This window comes from Salvelinus namaycush, unplaced genomic scaffold (assembly GCF_016432855.1).
Source record: "Salvelinus namaycush isolate Seneca unplaced genomic scaffold, SaNama_1.0 Scaffold352, whole genome shotgun sequence".
Lineage (NCBI taxonomy): Eukaryota > Metazoa > Chordata > Actinopteri > Salmoniformes > Salmonidae > Salvelinus > Salvelinus namaycush.
In genome coordinates, this window is record NW_024060475.1 from 120,554 (window position 1) to 140,351 (window position 19,798).

The following is a 19,798-nucleotide window of genomic DNA, read 5'->3' on the forward strand; positions in this document are numbered from 1 at the left end:
TTACGTACTTATCTCTTCAGGACACGTTTCTGATTATAACGCCTCGTATTACGTACGTATCTCTTCAGGATACGTTTCTGATTATAAAGCCTCGTATTACGTACGTATCTCTTCAGGACAAGTTTCTGATTATAACGTCTCGTATTACGTACGTATCTCTTCAGGACACGTTTCTGATTATAACGCCTCGTATTACGTACGTATCTCTTAAGGACACGTTTCTGATTATAACGCCTCGTATTACGTACGTATCTCTTCAGGATACGTTTCTGATTATAACGCCTCGTATTACGTACGTATCTCTTCAGGACACGTTTCTGATTATAACGCCTCGTATTACGTACGTATCTCTTCAGGATACGTTTCTGATTATAACGCCTCGTATTACGTACGTATCTCTTCAGGACACGTTTCTGATTATAACGCCTCGTATTACGTACGTATCTCTTCAGGACACGTTTCTGATTATAACGCCTCGTATTACGTACGTATCTCTTCAGGACACGTTTCTGATTATAACGCCTCGTATTACGTACGTATCTCTTCAGGACACGTTTCTGATGATAACGCCTCGTATTACGTACGTATCTCTTCAGGATACGTTTCTGATTATAACGCCTCGTATTACGTACGTATCTCTTCAGGATACGTTTCTGATTATAACGCCTCGTATTACGTACGTATCTCTTCAGGACACGTTTCTGATTATAACGCCTCGTATTACGTACGTCTCTCTTCTGGACACGTTTCTGATTATAACGCCTCGTATTACGTACGTATCTCTTCAGGATACGTTTCTGATTATAACGCCTCGTATTACGTACGTATCTCTTCAGGATACGTTTCTGATTATAACGCCTCGTATTACGTACGTATCTCTTCCGGACACGTTTCTGATTATAACGCCTCGTATTACGTACGTATCTCTTCAGGACACGTTTCTGATTATAACGCCTCGTATTACGTACGTATCTCTTCAGGACACGTTTCTGATTATAACGCCTCGTATTACGTACGTATCTCTTCAGGACACGTTTCTGATTATAACGCCTCGTATTACGTACGTATCTCTTCAGGACACGTTTCTGATTATAACGCCTCGTATTACGTACGTATCTCTTCAGGACACGTTTCTGATTATAACGCCTCGTATTACGTACGTATCTCTTCAGGACACGTTTCTGATTATAACGCCTCGTATTACGTACGTATCTCTTCAGGACACGTTTCTGATTATAACGCCTCGTATTACGTACGTATCTCTTCAGGACACGTTTCTGATTATAACGCCTTCAAGAGAGAATCAACCTGCAAACCACAAAAAACAGCTGAATTTATTCATTTTTATTGTAGATAAATGACATTGCTGCTCCCAGAAACAAGCAGAGATCCAGTAAGATACTAACAACATTTTACAATAATAAACCTTATCCAACAACTCCAGGATGATGATTTAACATGCTGGGGGACAGAAAATAAAATCTTTACAAAAATATGTTACATAAAGAATACAATACTACTTTACACTGATAAAAGCATTTTAAATATATTATTTTTTAGTAATCGAGTCATTTATTTGAATGCACTTTTTCAATGTAAATGAACATTCCTTTAGGACTGTTCACTGTCTTTACATTAACAAATCTTTATCAAACCAACACACTACATTTCCCATAACCCTCTCTGTCCTCACATTAGAACTGTCTTCTTACCGACCCCACATGGCATCACTTCAGATAAGTGAAAAGGGAATAACTTATACATTTACAGTTTTTACACCAGAATTGTCTTTTATTTTCTCCTCGATAAGAGTAGAAATATGTCTTTGAAGTGATGTTTTTTTTGTGAAGTGAGTAAAACATGCCAGAAGTCTATTCTACAGCTGGTCTTCTAGACCGAGTGAACAGGGATCCAATGAGAGCTTCTGTGGGTGAACCTCTCTACTGGTCAGGAAGGATACAGAGAGCTCTTCTCTGCCGGACACAATCTAAGTTGAGCTCAACGTTGGACATCGTGGCTTGTATGCCAAACGGCTCCCTATATAGACCACTACTATGGGCCCTAATCCAAAGTAAGGTACTAAATAGGGAATAGGGTGCAGTTTGGGACACAGACCCATTACTCAAGGTTATTATGTTGCTGTGAGAACACCCAGCTGATCCATTATTGACTTGGACTGAAGAACGTGGGTAACACTCCTTTGCCCTGTTCAACAGTAGTGTACTATATAGGGAATAGGGTGCATGGGCCCTGTTCAACAGTAGTGTACTATATAGGGAATAGGGTGCATGGGCCCTGTTCAACAGTAGTGTACTATGTAGGGAATAGGGTGCATGGGCCCTGTTCAACAGTAGTGTACTATATAGGGAATAGGGTGCATGGGCCCTGTTCAACAGTAGTGTACTATATAGGGAATAGGGTGCATGGGCCCTGTTCAACAGTAGTGTACTATATAGGGAATAGGGTGCATGGGCCCTGTTCAACAGTAGTGTACTATATAGGGAATAGGGTGCATGGGCCCTGTTCAACAGTAGTGTACTATATAGGGAATAGGGAGCCATTTGGGATGACTCCTGGACAACGGCTGTGTTCGTTTTCCTTCTGCTGTGTTCCTCTTCACACGTCTCCTCTCACACAGTCCAATGAGGTTGTGTTTTAATATACAATCACTGTTTCAGCCTAATACACATTTATATTGCTTTGGAAAACACACATCTCGTCATGGGTATACAGTAAAGCTTGAATAGGCAACATGTTTGGCATTTCAGGTCAGTACTGTACTGTAGAGGGTAGGACTGTGGAGACGATGGCTCCAGGTATCTCTACAGTAGGGGGTAGGACTGTGGAGAAGGTGGCTCCAGGTATCTCTACAGTAGGGGGTAGGACTGTGGAGAAGGTGGTTCCAGGTATCTCTACAGTAGGGGGTAGGACTGTGGAGACGATGGCTCCAGGTATCTCTACAGTAGGGGGTAGGACTGTGGAGAAGATGGTTCCAGGTATCTCTACAGTAGGGGGTAGGACTGTGGAGACGATGGCTCCAGGTATCTCTACAGTAGGGGGTAGGACTGTGGAGAAGATGGCTCCAGGTACCTCTACAGTAGGGGGTAGGACTGTGGAGAAGATGGACCCAGGTATCTCTACAGTAGGGGGTAGGACTGTGGAGAAGGTGGTTCCAGGTATCTCTACAGTAGGGGGTAGGACTGTGGAGAAGGTGGCTCCAGGTATCTCTACAGTAGGGGGTAGGACTGTGGAGAAGATGGCTCCAGGTATCTCTACAGTAGGGGGTAGGATTGTGGAGAAGGTGGCTCCAGGTACCTCTACAGTAGGGGGTAGGACTGTGGAGAAGATGGACCCAGGTATCTCTACAGTAGGGGGTAGGACTGTGGAGAAGGTGGCTCCAGGTATCTCTACAGTAGGGGGTAGGACTGTGGAGAAGGTGGCTCCAGGTATCTCTACAGTAGGGGGTAGGACTGTGGAGAAGATGGACCCAGGTATCTCTACAGTAGGGGGTAGGACTGTGGAGAAGGTGGCTCCAGGTATCTCTACAGTAGGGGGTAGGATTGTGGAGAAGGTGTCTCCAGGTACCTCTACAGTAGGGGGTAGGACTGTGGAGAAGATGGCTCCAGGTATCTCTACAGTAGGGGGTAGGACTGTGGAGAAGGTGGCTCCAGGTACCTCTACAGTAGGGGGTAGGACTGTGGAGACGATGGCTCCAGGTATCTCTACAGTAGGGGGTAGGACTGTGGAGAAGGTGGCTCCAGGTATCTCTACAGTAGGGGGTAGGACTGTGGAGAAGATGGACCCAGGTATCTCTACAGTAGGGGGTAGGACTGTGGAGAAGGTGGATCCAGGTACCTCTACAGTAGGGGGTAGGATTGTGGAGAAGGTGGCTCCAGGTACCTCTACAGTAGGGGCTAGGACTGTGGAGAAGGTGGTTCCAGGTACCTCTACAGTAGGGGGTAGGATTGTGGAGAAGGTGGCTCCAGGTACCTCTACAGTAGGGGGTAGGACTGTGGAGAAGGTGGCTCCAGGTACCTCTACAGTAGGTATCCTTTAGTATGTCCCTGTGGAAGACATCCTATATAGTTCTGGTATAATGACATCCTCTGACCTCTGACCCCATGGTGTTTCCCTCTTCTTTCTGATTGGATGTTGATGTGTGTGTGTCTGACGAGCTAATAACAGAATCCTGCAGAGTCGGTCCCCATAGAGCAGGCAGGAGGACGGGAGACGGACAGCTGCTTGGAGTCAAAAATAAAAGTAGTATCTTATGTCCCACATGGCACCCTATTCCCTTATGCAGTGCACTACTTTAGACTAGAGCCCTATGGGACCTATGGACCCTGGTCTAAAGTAGTGCCCTACATAGGGAATAGTGTGTAATTTGGTTCTCGTTCTAAAGCCTAAGTGATTCATCGGTAGTAGTACATGCAGTCCAACTCGGTTGTTCCTCGTCTCTCGCTCCACAGTAAAATAGACGTCCACCAATCTTAAATCTTCATGCCCAGCTTGGCTTTCTGGGAAAAAAAAGCAATAAGTTAGATTGTCAGAAAAGCTTTCTTCAGGTTATAACAGTGAGTTAGAATCACATCAACGTCATCGTATATAAAGTGGCCAATTATATTGTGAGGTTGATCACTTACGATTCCCGAGGCATGCTTGGGTTTGACACTGTAGGTCGCCTTCTCCTTGGCTTGTCTGAAGCACTCCTCTGCCTTCTTCAGTCTGTATCGCAGAAACACAACGACACACAGCAGTCAAACGACACACTGCAGTCAAACGTCACATGAGAGAGAGAGGAGAGAGCGAGCGGCAGTAAGGAGAGGCAGCAGAAAGAGAGAGAGAGCGAGCGGCAGTAAGGAGAGAGAGGCAGCAGAAAGAGCAGTGAGAGAGAGAGCGAGCGAGCAGCAGCGGTAAGGAGAGAATGAGAGAAAGAGTATCCTCTTCTTGACAGATTTTAATTGTAGCCAGATGTTAAATCTCTGTGGACGGAAGTTCTTAACTCTGACAGCCTGACACCCTCTCTACCCAGCACCTGTCCACAAGCCCCACGCTACGCTTCACTAAGTACTGGAGGTGGATCACCATCCTGCCACCCAAACAGACTTATTTACCAGATAACACTCTGACACCTTCTCCCACTAGAGGAGAGGAAGGGGAGGGAGGAGAGGGGAGGAGAGGAAGGGAGGAGAGGGAAGGAGAGAGGAGGCTGACTATCCTGCCACCCAAACAGACTTATTTACCAACCAACACTCTGACACCTTCTCCAACTAGAGGAGAGGAAGGGGAGGGAGGAGAGGGGAGGAGAGGAAGGGAGGAGAGGGAAGGAGAGAGGAGGCTGACTATCCTGCCACCCAAACAGACTTATTTACCAGCCAACACTCTGACACCTTCTCCAACTAGAGGAGAGGAAGGGGAGGGAGGAGAGGGGAAGGAGAGAGGGATTAGGAGAGAGGAGAGGGGAAGGAGAGAGGGATTAGGAGAGAGGAGGGGGGGAAGGAGAGAGGAGGAGCGGAAGGAGAGAGGAGCGGAAGGAGAGAGGAGGAAGGGAAGGAGAGAGGAGAAGGGGAAGGAGAGAGGATGACTATCCTGCCACCAGAACAGACTTATTTACCAGCCAACACTGACACCTTCTCCCACTAAAGGAGAGGAGGTGAGGGGGAGGGGAAGGAGAGAGGAGGGGAGGGGAAGGAGAGAGGAGGGGAGGGGAGAGGAGGGGAGGGGAAGGGGGACGTGAATGGGGAGGGGAAGGAGAGAGGAGGGGAGGGGGAGGGGAGAGGAGGAATGCTGTGAAATTCATGTCTAATTTCCTTGACCTCCAAACCATCCACAGAACCAGTGTCTCCAGGACCATAAATGGACATGTGTTGTTGTAATGAGACTCATGTTGACACATGCTTTATGAGGGCTGGCTGCCACACCAGAGGACAGTAGTGATCAGGGAAGTGAGTGTGTGTCGGTGTTTACGTATACACGGTGATAAAAGATAACTGATCTGATATATCCAGAATATAATCAAAGAGGCAGAACAATGTAATAATATAAACTCTGAAACAGAGTGTGGGACATGGCTGAGTAAGTAGGGCGAATATTCATATACTTAGACATTCCTTCTGTCCCCTGGGAGAAACCTTCCTAATCTAGACATGTCCTTCTGTCCCCTGGGAGAAACCTACCTAATCTAGACATGTCCTTCTGTCCCCTGGGAGAAACCTTCCTAATCTAGACATGTCCTTCTGTCCCCTGGGAGAAACCTAATCTAGACATGTCCTTCTGTCCCCTGGGAGAAACCTTCCTAATCTAGACATGTCCTCTGTCCCCTGGGAGAAACCTTCCTAATCTAGACATGTCCTTCTGTCCCCTGGGAGAAACCTTCCTAACCTAGACATGTCCTTCTGTCCCCCGGGAGAAACCTTCCTAATCTAGACATGTCCTTCTGTCCCCTGGGAGAAACCTTCCTAATCTAGACATGTCCTTCTGTCCCCTGGGAGAAACCTTCCTAATCTAGACATGTCCTTCTGTCCCCCGGGAGAAACCTTCCTAATCTAGACATGTCCTTCTGTCCCCTGGGAGAAACCTTCCTAACCTAGACATGTCCTTCTGTCCCCCGGGAGAAACCTTCCTAATCTAGACATGTCCTTCTGTCCCCCGGGAGAAACCTTCCTAATCTAGACATGTCCTTCTGTCCCCTGGGAGAAACCTTCCTAATCTAGACATGTCCTTCTGTCCCCTGGGAGAAACCTTCCTAATCTAGACATGTCCTTCTGTCCCCCGGGAGAAACCTTCCTAATCTAGACATGTCCTTCTGTCCCCCGGGAGAAACCTTCCTAATCTAGACATGTCCTTCTGTCCCCTGGGAGAAACCTTCCTAATCTAGACATGTCCTTCTGTCCCCTGGGAGAAACCTTCCTAATCTAGACATGTCCTTCTGTCCCCTGGGAGAAACCTTCCTAATCTAGACATGTCCTTCTGTCCCCTGGGAGAAACCTTCCTAATCTAGACATGTCCTTCTGTCCCCTGGGAGAAACCTTCCTAATCTAGACATGTCCTTCTGTCCCCTGGGAGAAACCTTCCTAATCTAGACATGTCCTTCTGTCCCCCGGGAGAAACCTTCCTAATCTAGACATGTCCTTCTGTCCCCTGGGAGAAACCTTCCTAATCTAGACATGTCCTTCTGTCCCCTGGGAGAAACCTTCCTAATCTAGACATGTCCTTCTGTCCCCTGGGAGAAACCTTCCTAATCTAGACATGTCCTTCTGTCCCCTGGGAGAAACCTTCCTAATCTAGACATGTCCTTCTGTCCCCTGGGAGAAACCTTCCTAATCTAGACATGTCCTTCTGTCCCCTGGGAGAAACCTTCCTAATCTAGACATGTCCTTCTGTCCCCTGGGAGAAACCTTCCTAATCTAGACATGTCCTTCTGTCCCCTGGGAGAAACCTTCCTAATCTAGACATGTCCTTCTGTCCCCCGGGAGAAACCTTCCTAATCTAGACATGTCCTTCTGTCCCCCGGGAGAAACCTTCCTAATCTAGACATGTCCTTCTGTCCCCCGGGAGAAACCTTCCTAATCTAGACATGTCCTTCTGTCCCCCGGGAGAAACCTTCCTAATCTAGACATGTCCTTCTGTCCCCCGGGAGAAACCTTCCTAATCTAGACATGTCCTTCTGTCCCCCGGGAGAAACCTTCCTAATCTAGACATGTCCTTCTGTCCCCTGGGAGAAACCTTCCTAATCTAGACATGTCCTTCTGTCCCCCGGGAGAAACCTTCCTAATCTAGACATGTCCTTCTGTCCCCCGGGAGAAACCTTCCTAATCTAGACATGTCCTTCTGTCCCCTGGGAGAAACCTTCCTAATCTAGACATGTCCTTCTGTCCCCTGGGAGAAACCTTCCTAATCTAGACATGTCCTTCTGTCCCCTGGGAGAAACCTTCCTAATCTAGACATGTCCTTCTGTCCCTTGGGAGAAACCTTCCTAATCTAGACATGTCCTTCTGTCCCCTGGGAGAAACCTTCCTAATCTAGACATGTCCTTCTGTCCCCTGGGAGAAACCTTCCTAATCTAGACATGTCATTCTGTCCCCTGGGAGAAACCTTCCTAATCTAGACATGTCCTTCTGTCCCCCGGGAGAAACCTTCCTAATCTAGACATGTCCTTCTGTCCCCCGGGAGAAACCTTCCTAATCTAGACATGTCCTTCTGTCCCCTGGGAGAAACCTTCCTAATCTAGACATGTCCTTCTGTCCCCTGGGAGAAACCTTCCTAATCTAGACATGTCCTTCTGTCCCCTGGGAGAAACCTTCCTAATCTAGACATGTCCTTCTGTCCCCTGGGAGAAACCTTCCTAATCTAGACATGTCCTTCTGTCCCCTGGGAGAAACCTTCCTAATCTAGACATGTCCTTCTGTCCCCTGGGAGAAACCTTCCTAATCTAGACATGTCCTTCTGTCCCCTGGGAGAAACCTTCCTAATCTAGACATGTCATTCTGTCCCCTGGGAGAAACCTTCCTAATCTAGACATGTCCTTCTGTATCTCAGGATGTCCGATGGTCAGGGGTTTTATGTACCAGGCATAGGGTTGCAAAACTACCAGTAGTTTACCAAAGTTACAAGAAAATGTGATAATCTATCGCAACTTTCTTAATTTATATTTCAATAACATCAAATGTTTTCATAAAGTTTTCTTTTTAAAAACAAATACTAATCTGTGTCCATATTGTCCATAAATTTCTAGTAGATAGACCAATATAGTTCAAGAGAAAAGAGCCTAATTAATGAAAAGATGTAAATGAACATTTAGATTTCTTAATGAAGTTCTTAAATGAACTCGTCCAACTATAACATGTCCCGACTGCCACCAGTCTGACGCCAACACAACCACAACAAACACACCGACGTTGTCAAAGAAGTCTGGAAAAGAACAAGATATTTCATGCTGGAACCATCTTATTAAAACACCGATGTCATTCACCAACTTGATGGTTTATATTTAGGATAATGTCGTACAGCTTTGGTAAAATCATTTTTCGTTGAAAATCTTATTTAATGATTTCATATATTGGACATGAGATAAGGCCACACAGAGAGGGCCAGAGATACACTATTTTTTATTTTATTTAACCAGGTCGGCCAGTTGAGAACAAGTTCTCATTTACAACTGCGACCTGGTCAAGATAAAGCAAAGCAGTGCGACAAAAAAACCCACAGTGTTACAGATAAAGAAGTTTACAGTCAAGCTTACTACATGACTGGGATAATGGTGTTGATGTGTGACATGACTTTCAAAGCATTTCACGGTGACAGATGTGGGTGCTACAGGACGACAGTCATTTAGGCAGGTTGCCTTGGAGTTGTTTGGAACAGGGAAAATGGTGGTCTGCTTGAAACATGTTGGGATTACAGACTGGAACAAGGAGATGTTGAAAATGTTAGTGAAGACACTTTCCAGCTGGTCTGCACATGCTCTGAAAACGACCCCTGGTTTTCCGTCTGGCCCAGCGGCCTTACGAGTCTCACAGTCGGCCACGATGAGTCAATGTATGCAGAGAGGGCAGCCTCTGGTTAATGCAGTATAGGGGTCAGAAGTGTTACCTATTAGAATGCACTACAGGGGGTCAGAAGTGTTACCTATTAGAATGCACTACAGGGGGTCAGAAGTGTTACCTATTAGAATGCACTACAGGGGGTCAGAAGTGTTACCTATTAGAATGCACTACAGGGGGTCAGAAGTGTTACCTATTAGAATGCAGTACAGGGGTCAGAAGTGTTACCTATTAGAATGCAGTCTAGGGGTCAGAAGTGTTACCTATTAGAATGCAGTACAGGGGTCAGAAGTGTTACCTATTAGAATGCAGTACAGGGGTCAGAAGTGTTACCTATTAGAATGCAGTACAGGGGTCAGAAGTGTTACCTATTAGAATGCAGTACAGGGGTCAGAAGTGTTACCTATTAGAATGCAGTACAGGGGTCAGAAGTGTTACCTATTAGAATGCAGTACAGGGGGTCAGAAGTGTTACCTATTAGAACGCAGTACAGGGGTCAGAAGTGTTACCTATTAGAACGCAGTATAGGGGTCAGAAGTGTTACCTATTAGAACGCAGTATAGGGGTCAGAAGTGTTACCTATTAGAATGCAGTATAGGGGTCAGAAGTGTTACCTATTAGAACGCAGTATAGGGGTCAGAAGTGTTACCTATTAGAATGCAGTATAGGGGTCAGAAGTGTTACCTATTAGAATGCAGTATAGGGGTCAGAAGTGTTACCTATTAGAATGCAGTACAGGGGTCAGAAGTGTTACCTATTAGAATGCAGTATAGGGGTCAGAAGTGTTACCTATTAGAATGCAGTATAGGGGTCAGAAGTGTTACCTATTAGAACGCAGTATAGGGGTCAGAAGTGTTACCTATTAGAATGCACTACAGGGGGTCAGAAGTGTTACCTATTAGAATGCAGTACAGGGGGTCAGAAGTGTTACCTATTAGAATGCAGTATAGGGGTCAGAAGTGTTACCTATTAGAATGCAGTACAGGGGTCAGAAGTGTTACCTATTAGAATGCAGTATAGGGGTCAGAAGTGTTACCTATTAGAATGCAGTATAGGGGTCAGAAGTGTTACCTATTAGAATGCACTACAGGGGTCAGAAGTGTTACCTATTAGAATGCACTACAGGGGTCAGAAGTGTTACCTATTAGAATGCAGTACAGGGGTCAGAAGTGTTACCTATTAGAATGCACTACAGGGGGTCAGAAGTGTTACCTATTAGAATGCAGTATAGGGGTCAGAAGTGTTACCTATTAGAACGCAGTATAGGGGTCAGAAGTGTTACCTATTAGAACGCAGTATAGGGGTCAGAAGTGTTACCTATTAGAATGCAGTATAGGGGTCAGAAGTGTTACCTATTAGAACGCAGTATAGGGGTCAGAAGTGTTACCTATTAGAATGCAGTATAGGGGTCAGAAGTGTTACCTATTAGAACGCAGTATAGGGGTCAGAAGTGTTACCTATTAGAATGCAGTACAGGGGTCAGAAGTGTTACCTATTAGAATGCAGTATAGGGGTCAGAAGTGTTACCTATTAGAATGCAGTATAGGGGTCAGAAGTGTTACCTATTAGAACGCAGTATAGGGGTCAGAAGTGTTACCTATTAGAATGCAGTATAGGGGTCGAAAGTGCCCTCTGCACTTGTGGGAAAACAGACTGTTATTTTGCCTGAACAAACCTTGCAACCCAATGGGAACAAGATGATGTGACCGACTCCTGGTGTTTTCTTAACAAACCACTTCCCTCCTCTCCAGGTTAATGCCCTGAAACCATGAGACCAACATCTGTCCGTCTCTCACAGGGCACCGCGGTGTCACACACACACACACACACACACACACACACACACACACACACACACACACACACACACACCACCTCTTGTACTGCTGAGCAGTGCCGGGACGTTCTCTATGCATTCAGGGTAACCTAAAACTAGACATTATCGTACCAGATCCAGACAGAGAGAAACTAGACATTATCGTACCAGATCCAGACAGAAACTAGACATTATCGTACCAGATCCAGACAGAGAGAGAGAGAAACTAGACATTATCGTACCAGATCCAGACAGAGAGACACTATACATCATCATTTCAGACAGAGAAACGATACATTATCGAACCAGATCCAGACAGAGAGAAGCAACATGTGTGTTTGCGTGTGTGATCCCTGGTCCTTTAGTGGCTGGGGGTTTGTAATGTATAATGTATCAAACAGTACCCCTCATCTCTGCTCGGGGGACCGGGGGTCATTTCTACTTTGTTCACTCTGTATTATCAGGAAACCTCATCGAACAACTGGAAGCTAACCGGACCAGTCTAGGCTGTGTCCCATACGGCACCCTACTCCCTAAGGACACTTGGTCAAAAGTAGTGCACTATATAGGGAATAGAGTGTCATTTGGGACAAACCCATAGTAGTCTTTTTAATATTGGGGTTGAATACAGAGATGTGGTTCAGTGACTGCTTTTTGAATGGATTTTAATGAGACAGATATAATCTGATATTAAACATATGGGGCACGTTATGGGACATCACGGTTCAACCAAGGGAGTAACAGTGATGGAATACTAATGGAACAGAATAGGACACACCCCAAGACCCCTGCAAAGGCAATACTGTCTCTGTTAGACCACTGACTAATATAAAACAATACCTCCTGTCTGTTAGACCCCTGACTAATATAAAACAATACCTCCTGTCTGTTAGACCACTGACTAATATAAAACAATACCTCCTGTCTGTTAGACCACTGACTAATATAAAACAATACCTCCTGTCTGTTAGACCCCTGACTAATATAAAACAATACCTCCTGTCTGTTAGACCCCTGACTAATATAAAACAATACCTCCTGTCTGTTAGACCACTGACTAATATAAAACAATACCTCCTGTCTGTTAGACCACTGACTAATATAAAACAATACCTCCTGTCTGTTAGACCACTGACTAATATAAAACAATACCTCCTGTCTGTTAGACCACTGACTAATATAAAACAATACCTCCTGTCTGTTAGACCACTGACTAATATAAAACAATACCTCCTGTCTGTTAGACCCCTGACTAATATAAAACAATACCTCCTGTCTGTTAGACCCCTGACTAATATAAAACAATACCTCCTGTTAGACCCCTGACTAATATAAAACAATACCTCCTGTCTGTTAGACCACTGACTAATATAAAACAATACCTCCTGTCTGTTAGACCACTGACTAATATAAAACAATACCTCCTGTCTGTTAGACCCCTGACTAATATAAAACAATACCTCCTGTCTGTTAGACCCCTGACTAATATAAAACAATACCTCCTATCTGTTAGACCCCTGACTAATATAAAACAATACCTCCTGTCTGTTAGACCACTGACTAATATAAAACAATACCTCCTGTCTGTTAGACCACTGACTAATATAAAACAATACCTCCTGTCTGTTAGACCCCTGACTAATATAAAACAATACCTCCTGTCTGTTAGACCCCTGACTAATATAAAACAATACCTCCTGTCTGTTAGACCCCTGACTAATATAAAACAATACCTCCTGTCTGTTAGACCACTGACTAATATAAAACAATACCTCCTGTCTGTTAGACCACTGACTAATATAAAACAATACCTCCTGTCTGTTAGACCACTGACTAATATAAAACAATACCTCCTGTCTGTTAGACCACTGACTAATATAAAACAATACCTCCTGTCTGTTAGACCACTGACTAATATAAAACAATACCTCCTGTCTGTTAGACCACTGACTAATATAAAACAATACCTCCTGTCTGTTAGACCACTGACTAATATAAAACAATACCTCCTGTCTGTTAGACCACTGACTAATATAAAACAATACCTCCTGTCTGTTAGACCACTGACTAATATAAAACAATACCTCCTGTCTGTTAGACCACTGACTAATATAAAACAATACCTCCTGTCTGTTAGACCACTGACTAATATAAAACAATACCTCCTGTCTGTTAGACCACTGGAAAACCATGTGTGGGAACTTAAAGCTGCAAGGTGTTACTTTTTGGGCGACCCAAACAAATTCACCAAGATGTCTGCGTTATAGATCGGTCATTCTCACTGAAAACAAGTCTAAGAAGCGGTAGAGCTGTTCTTTGTGCACTATTTCTATGCTTCCATTAAGTTTCATTTTAGCATCCGACTTTCGGTTTTTGTAACATCAGCTTAAAGTACAGTATTTTTGTTAGGAAAAATATATATGTAATTCACAGCGGTTTAGATGGTACAATGATTCTCTACACTAAAGACCTAGCAGAGTCAAGCTGGTAGAAAGGCCAGCAGTGATGACAGTAGAAATCACCCTCTTAGAAGATAAATAAACTTCAAGTGCAAGCCCTATAAAGCCCTATACAGCCCTATAAATTCCTATAAAGCCCTATACAGCCCTATAAATTCTGGTAAGTAACCAAACGGTCTCCGTGAGTTTCAGTGAGTCTTCAATTCTTCCACAGTTAGCTGTACATAATAAACTCACGATCTAATTTAAAACATCTGGTTGTTACCTTTCCTGTAGGATCATCTTGTTCTCCTTCTTCCACAGGTCTTTAAAGTCGGAGGAGAAGTCGTGCCACACGGAGAAGAAGGTGTTGGGGGAAACCTCCTTCTCCCCCATCTTAGCCTTCACCTGGTAGAACACGGTTATCTCCAAGAATCTACAACACAACACCATGAATGGAATAACCAATGCAGACGGAGGGTATAGAAACATACATATATAGAATCTACAACACCATTAATGGATTAACCAATGCAGACGGAGGGTATAGAAACATACATATATAGAATCTACAACACCATTAATGGATTAACCAATGCAGACGGAGGGTATAGAAACATAAATATATAGAATCTACAACACCATTAATGGATTAACCAATGCAGACGGAGGGTATAGAAACATAAATATATAGAATCTACAACACCATTAATGGATTAACCAATGCAGACGGAGGGTATAGAAACATACATATATAGAATCTACAACATCATTAATGGATTAACCAATGCAGACGGAGGGTATAGAAACATACATATATAGAATCTACAACACCATGAATGGATTAACCAATGCAGACGGAGGGTATAGAAACATACATATATAGAATCTACAACACAACACCATGAATGGATTAACCAATGCAGACGGAGGGTATAGAAACATAAATATATAGAATCTACAACACCATGAATGGATTAACCAACGCAGACGGAGGGTATAGAAACATACATATATAGAATGTGTTTTAGAACTGTAGGAATAAATAGTTTACACTATTTCATATTTCAGTTGAGGTATTCATGAAAAAGGGTTTCCCAAAATACAGAGCTTTACTAGCTAAAAACTCTACTTTATTCCAAACTGTCAAACTATGCTGCTATATTGGACGACAACACTGTTTGCTTAAACTCAGAAGAAAAAACACACACAAAATAAAACTTAATTTCTACCCGCTGGGCATTGACGTCAATTCAACGTCTATTGTACGTTGGTTCCGTTGTCATTTCAATGAATCAACAACGTTGAGTGAACCATGGCCCAGTGGGTATAGAATTTATAAATGTTAAAGTGGTACAGATGTTATGACTGCATTGAAACGGGTCCTTACAACTTGTGAGTGTCCCTGAGCTGCGTCTCCTGGACCTCCAGGTCAGATTTAGCTGCAAGAGAGAAAACATGAAACAGGTGGTTATTAGAAGTAGGATCGCTCGTCTCTCAGTTGACAGGTCTCAGAACAGCCTCGTCTCTCAGTTGACAGGTCTCAGAACAGCCTCGTTTCTCAGTTGACAGGTCTCAGAACAGCCTCGTCTCTCAGTTGACAGGTCTCAGAACAGCCTCGTTTCTCAGTTGACAGGTCTCAGAACAGCCTCGTCTCTCAGTAGTTGACAGGTCTCAGAACAGCCTCGTCTCTCAGTGAGGTTAGTAGTTGACAGGTCTCAGAACAGCCTCGTCTCTCAGTGAGGTTAGTAGTTGACAGGTCTCAGAACAGCCTCGTCTCTCAGTCAGGGTCCTAGTTGGTTAGTAGTTGACAGGTCTCAGAACAGCCTCGTCTCTCAGTCAGGGTCCTAGTTGGTTAGTAGTTGACAGGTCTCAGAACAGCCTCGTCTCTCAGTCAGGGTCCTAGTTGGTTAGTAGTTGACAGGTCTCAGAACAGCCTCGTCTCTCAGTCAGGGTCCTAGTTGATTAGTAGTTGACAGGTCTCAGAACAGCCTCGTCTCTCAGTCAGGGTAGTAGTTGGTTAGTAGTTGACAGGTCTCAGAACAGCCTCGTCTCTCAGTCAGGGTCCTAGTTGGTTAGTAGTTGACAGGTCTCAGAACAGCCTCGTCTCTCAGTCAGGGTCCTAGTTGGTTAGTAGTTGACAGGTCTCAGAACAGCCTCGTTTCTCAGTCAGGGTCCTAGTTGGTTAGTAGTTGACAGGTCTCAGAACAGCCTCGTCTCTCAGTCAGGGTCCTAGTTGGTTAGTAGTTGACAGGTCTCAGAACAGCCTCGTCTCTCAGTCAGGGTACTAGTTGGTTAGTAGTTGACAGGTCTCAGAACAGCCTCGTCTCTCAGTCAGGGTCCTAGTTGATTAGTAGTTGACAGGTCTCAGAACAGCCCCGTCTCTTAGTCAGGGTCCTAGTTGATTAGTAGTTGACAGGTCTCAGAACAGCCTCGTCTCTCAGTCAGGGTCCTAGTTGGTTAGTAGTTGACAGGTCTCAGAACAGCCTCGTCTCTCAGTCAGGGTCCTAGTTGGTTAGTAGTTGACAGGTCTCAGAACAGCCTCGTCTCTCAGTCAGGGTCCTAGTTGGTTAGTAGTTGACAGGTCTCAGAACAGCCTCGTCTCTCAGTCAGGGTCCTAGTTGGTTAGTAGTTGACAGGTCTCAGAACAGCCTCGTCTCTCAGTCAGGGTCCTAGTTGATTAGTAGTTGACAGGTCTCAGAACAGCCTCGTCTCTCAGTCAGGGTCCTAGTTGGTTAGTAGTTGACAGGTCTCAGAACAGCCTCGTCTCTCAGTCAGGGTCCTAGTTGGTTAGTAGTTGACAGGTCTCAGAACAGCCTCGTCTCTTAGTCAGGGTCCTAGTTGGTTAGTAGTTGACAGGTCTCAGAACAGCCTCGTCTCTTAGTCAGGGTCCTAGTTGGTTAGTAGTTGACAGGTCTCAGAACAGCCTCGTCTCTTAGTCAGGATAGTAGTTGACAGAGAATGCCAAGAGTGTGCAAAGTTGTCAAGGCAAAGGGTGGCTACTTTAAAGAATCTAAAATATATTTTGATTTGTTTAACACTTTTTTGGTTACTACATGATTACATATGTGTTATTTCATAGTTATTCACTATTATTCTACAATGTAGAAAATCGTAAAAATAAACCAAAATCCTTGAATGACTTGGTGTCCAAACTTGAGTGGTACTGTACAGTGAACAATACGACCTCTGTGGTCCCTCACTAAACCATCCTATTGGTCTACAGGTGGAACCTCTTGACATAGTGAACAATACGACCTCTGTGGTCCCTCACTAAACCATCCTATTGGTCTACAGGTGGAACCTCTTGACATAGTGAACAATACGACCTCTGTGGTCCCTCACTAAACCATCCTATTGGTCTACAGGTGGAACCTCTTGACATAGTGAACAATACGACCTCTGTGGTCCCTCACTAAACCATCCTATTGGTCTACAGGTGGAACCTCTTGACATAGTGAACAATACGACCTCTGTGGTCCCTCACTAAACCATCCTATTGGTCTACAGGTGGAACCTCTTGACATAGTGAACAATACGACCTCTGTGGTCCCTCACTAAACCATCCTATTGGTCTACAGGTGGAGCCTCTTGTTTTACACAGAGACCAAGTGTGCATTTCAACTGTCACGAGAGCCCTATGGACCCTGGATAGAACTAGTGCACTATATTAGATGAGTCCTGGATAGAAGTAGTGCACTATATTAGATGAGTCCTGGATAGAAGTAGTGCACTATATTAGATGAGTCCTGGATAGTAGTAGTGCACTATATTAGATGAGTCCTGGATATTAGTAGTGCACTATATTAGATGAGTCCTGGATATTAGTAGTGCACTATATTAGATGAGTCCTGGATATTAGTAGTGCACTATATTAGATGAGTCCTGGATATTAGTAGTACACTATATTAGATGAGTCCTGGATATTAGTAGTACACTATATTAGATGAGTCCTGGATATTAGTAGTGCACTATATTAGATGAGTCCTGGATATTAGTAGTGCACTATATTAGATGAGTCCTGGATAGTAGTAGTGCACTATATTAGATGAGTCCTGGATAGTAGTAGTGCACTATATTAGATGAGTCCTGGATATTAGTAGTGCACTATATTAGATGAGTCCTGGATATTAATAGTGCACTATATTAGATGAGTCCTGGATATTAGTAGTGCACTATATTAGATGAGTCCTGGATATTAGTAGTGCACTATATTAGATGAGTCCTGGACAGAAGTAGTGCACTATATTAGATGAGTCCTGGACAGAAGTAGTGCACTATATTAGATGAGTCCTGGACAGAAGTAGTGCACTATATTAGATGAGTCCTGGACAGAAGTAGTGCACTATATTAGATGAGTCCTGGATATTAGTAGTGCACTATATTAGATGAGTCCTGGATATTAGTAGTGCACTATATTAGATGAGTCCTGGATATTAGTAGTGCACTATATTAGATGAGTCCTGGATAGAAGTAGTGCACTATATTAGATGAGTCCTGGATATTAGTAGTGCACTATATTAGATGAGTCCTGGATATTAGTAGTGCACTATATTAGATGAGTCCTGGATAGAAGTAGTGCACTATATTAGATGAGTCCTGGATAGAAGTAGTGCACTATATTAGATGAGTCCTGGATATTAGTAGTGCACTATATTAGATGAGTCCTGGATATTAGTAGTGCACTATATTAGATGAGTCCTGGATATTAGTAGTGCACTATATTAGATGAGTCCTGGATATTAGTAGTGCACTATATTAGATGAGTCCTGGATATTAGTAGTGCACTATATTAGATGAGTCCTGGATAGAAGTAGTGCACTATATTAGATGAGTCCTGGATAGAAGTAGTGCACTATATTAGATGAGTCCTGGATATTAGTAGTGCACTATATTAGATGAGTCCTGGATATTAGTAGTGCACTATATTAGATGAGTCCTGGATATTAGTAGTGCACTATATTAGATGAGTCCTGGATATTAGTAGTGCACTATATTAGATGAGTCCTGGATATTAGTAGTGCACTATATTAGATGAGTCCTGGATATTAATAGTGCACTATATTAGATGAGTCCTGGATATTAGTAGTGCACTATATTAGATGAGTCCTGGATATTAGTAGTGCACTATATTAGATGAGTCCTGGATATTAGTAGTGCACTATATTAGATGAGTCCTGGATATTAGTAGTGCACTATATTAGATGAGTCCTGGATATTAGTAGTGCACTATATTAGATGAGAGTCCTGGATATTAGTAGTGCACTATATTAGATGAGTCCTGGATATTAGTAGTGCACTATATTAGATGAGTCCTGGATATTAGTAGTGCACTATATTAGATGAGTCCTGGATATTAGTAGTGCACTATATTAGATGAGTCCTGGATATTAGTAGTGCACTATATTAGATGAGTCCTGGATATTAGTAGTGCACTATATTAGATGAGTCCTGGATATTAGTAGTGCACTATATTAGATGAGTCCTGGATATTAGTAGTGCACTATATTAGATGAGTCCTGGATATTAGTAGTGCACTATATTAGATGAGTCCTGGATATTAGTAGTGCACTATATTAGATGAGTCCTGGATATTAGTAGTGCACTATATTAGATGAGTCCTGGATATTAGTAGTGCACTATATTAGATGAGTCCTGGATATTAGTAGTGCACTATATTAGATGAGTCCTGGATATTAGTAGTGCACTATATTAGATGAGTCCTGGATATTAGTAGTGCACTATATTAGATGAGTCCTGGATATTAGTAGTGCACTATATTAGATGAGTCCTGGATATTAGTAGTGCACTATATTAGATGAGTCCTGGATAGAAGTAGTGCACTATATTAGATGAGTCCTGGATAGAAGTAGTGCACTATATTAGATGAGTCCTGGATATTAGTAGTGCACTATATTAGATGAGTCCTGGATATTAGTAGTGCACTATATTAGATGAGTCCTGGATATTAGTAGTGCACTATATTAGATGAGTCCTGGATA

General features: G+C 43.5%; 1 long non-coding RNA gene across 1 annotated transcript; it reads right to left on the reverse strand.

Annotated features, from left to right (window-relative positions):
* Positions 1-4,364: 4,364 nt before the first annotated feature.
* Positions 4,365-14,226, reverse strand: LOC120040428. Its single transcript, XR_005475644.1, has 3 exons — positions 14,083-14,226; positions 4,644-4,725; positions 4,365-4,517 (listed from the first exon to the last, which is right to left on the reverse strand). It is a non-coding gene; the product is annotated as an uncharacterized LOC120040428 (long non-coding RNA).
* Positions 14,227-19,798: the final 5,572 nt, after the last annotated feature.